General features: G+C 46.5%; 1 pseudogene; it reads right to left on the minus strand.

Annotated features, from left to right (window-relative positions):
- Positions 1-1,016: 1,016 nt before the first annotated feature.
- On the minus strand, positions 1,017-1,514 carry LOC103267203 (annotated as a pseudogene).
- Between the last annotated feature and the right edge of the window lie 1,297 nt (positions 1,515-2,811).

A 2,811-nucleotide genomic window follows, 5' to 3' on the forward strand; every position in this document is an offset into this window, starting at 1 on the left:
CCTCCACTGACACCCATGCATAAACCTTCGGTCTCGGCCAACCCCCACACAAGGCCTCAGCTTTTGCTGACACTCATGTGCATGCCTTCAGCCTCAGATGACACTTGCTTTTTGTGCCCTCAGCCTCGGATGACACCTGCACGGGTGCCCTTGGCCTCCGATGACACTTGCGTACATGCCCTCAGCCTCAGGCAACACTCATGTGTGCACCTTTGGTTTCAGCCAACACTCATGCATGCACCAGCATGTGTGCATTCAGCCTTAGCTGATATCCGCACACACACCCTCAGCCTCCTTCAAAACCCACTTGCACACCCTCAGCTACCTCCGACTTTTGCACTCATGTCCTTGGCCTCAATCAACACCCATGCATTTGGCCTTGGCTGACACTCACACACACACCCTTAGCTTCTGCTGACACCCATGCATACACCCTTGTCCTAGGCTGAAATCCTCTCATGAGCCCTCGCATCTGCTAACACTCATGCCTGTGTCTTCAGCCTTGGTTGACACTCTTATGTGCCCTTGGCCACAGTCAACACTTGTGTGTGTGCCTTCAGCCATGGCTGACACATAAGCAAACACCTTCTGACACAAGTGTGCACCCACATTCACACCTGCCCTTGGCCTCTGCCAGCACTCACATGTGCCTTTTGGGCTTTGGATGACACCCACGTGTGCCCTTCATTCCCTCACCACCTCTTGCATGAGTGCCTTCAGTCTCGGCTGAAAACCACGTACATACACTTGGCCTCTGCCAACACCCACACGTATGGCTAAGACCTCTATGGACACTCGAAAAAAAACACGTTTGTTATTACCAAAAAGAGACGTCTTTAGGTAAAAATAATAAAAATCCCATGCAGATAGTTCTAGTTATCTGGTCAATGGGCAAAAAGCAAGCACTTAAGGTCTTCAGCTTCAATCTTTGTTCATTTCTTATTGCTGGAATTTCATATTCATTTCTTCTTGTTGGATGACTAAACTAGATGATGGTCAAGATGGTAAGCCTGCATTTACTCAGCCCCACCCTGCTCAGCCTTGGGAGCAGACGAATTCTCAGCTGGTGGATTGGCTGCTTTCATCTCTTTGCCATCTTGGGGTTTAGGGTTTTCTGGGAGTCTGCATCAGTAATTGAAGTTGTGGCAGTACCGAAGTTGAGGTGGCTGCTGACCTTGGGTATCATCTCCTTGATTTTCCTTATCCTCTTCACTGCCATCCTCTCTAGGCTGTCTTTGGTGAGGAGGGTCCCTACGGAATCATGGTCTGTAACCCTGATACATATTCTGCCTCACTGGTCTACCTTGTTCTCTGGCACCCTGGTTGTCAGCACCCTTCATCACTTCTCCTTGCACAGGAGGGTTGGAATACTGTGGTCAACACTCATAGAGCCTCCGCATGTAGTAAGGTGGGAACAATTGCCTGCAGTAGGGCCTGTGTTGTTGGGCCTGGCCTTCAGGAGCACTCTCCAATCCCTCATTCTTTTCCCCACTCTCACTATTCTGGTAATTCTGCTTGTAAATAAGGCATTTGTCTACATGTCAGCTCACTTAATCCTCATAACAATCCAATGAACCCCATTTTACCAATGGGGAAGTTGATGCCTAGGCAAGTCACACAGTTGGTAAGAAACAAAACTGGGAATCTAACTGGCAGTCTGGCTCAAGAGTGAACACCAGGCGAGCCGTGCTCCTCCCAACACTGAGGCACGGCCAGGACAGGCTGTATACAGAACCTGCCAGAGAGAAAGGGAAACCATGGCTTGGAGATAATCACCAAGCCTGGGGTAGGTTCAAAGAGCAGGACAAACGTGGAGCCTGTGTAGACCTTGCTTCCCCAACTAGATGTGAGGGACCTTGAGAAGGTGATGGGAGCCCCATAGTCTGCTGAGCCCTGAGAAGATGATGGGAACCCAGGTCCTGCTGCAGCAGTGAAGAGGTGGAGGTCCCTGAGAGAAGCCTCCACTTACTGGACCTCCAACTGAGGCAACTGGACACCTGGAGGAACAAACAATGGGGGTTCCATGTGCCGAGAGCTCCCTCGGCGTCTCTGGCCTCTCTGAGCCTCTGCACCCCCAGGGCCCTGACACACTTGGTTCCTCGGCCTTGTCTTTTCCTCCCTACCCACCATGTCTGGCTCCATGCCCTCCTTCTGCCCCACCATGTCTGACCCATCACTGGAGCTTCACTTTCCTGGGTGTGGCTCTCAGTCCCAGGTGAAGTCGGCTTCTCCTGGAGTCAATTACCAGGATGTAGCTATTTCATATCATGTCATGTCATCTCATCTCATCATTTCATTTCATCATTTCATGATTTCATCTAATTTCATCTCATTTCATTTTGTTTCATTTCATGTCTTCATTTCATTTCATAATTTCATTTCATTTCATCATTTCATCTCATCTCATCTCATCATTTATTCTCATCTTATCTCATCTCATTTCATTTCATCATTTCATTTTATTTCATTTCATTTCTTCATTTCATTACATTTCTTCATTTCATATCATCATTTCCTTTCATCATTTCATCTCATCTCATCTCATTTCATTTCATTATTTCATTTCATTTCATCTCATTTCATCTCATCTCATCATCTCATCTCATTTCATCATTTCATTTCATCTCATCTCATTTCATCTCATTTCATCTCATTCATTTATCTCGTTTCATTTCATTTTTTCATTTCATCATTTCATCTCATCTCATCATCTCATCTCATCTCATTTCATTTCATCATTTCATCATCTCATCTCATCTCATCTCATCATTTCATCTCATTTCATCATTTCATTTCATGATTTTTTTATTT

The sequence above is a fragment of the Carlito syrichta genome, unplaced genomic scaffold (assembly GCF_000164805.1).
Source record: "Carlito syrichta isolate Samal-C Ts95f unplaced genomic scaffold, Tarsius_syrichta-2.0.1 Scaffold24620, whole genome shotgun sequence".
Classification (NCBI taxonomy): Eukaryota; Metazoa; Chordata; class Mammalia; order Primates; family Tarsiidae; genus Carlito; species Carlito syrichta.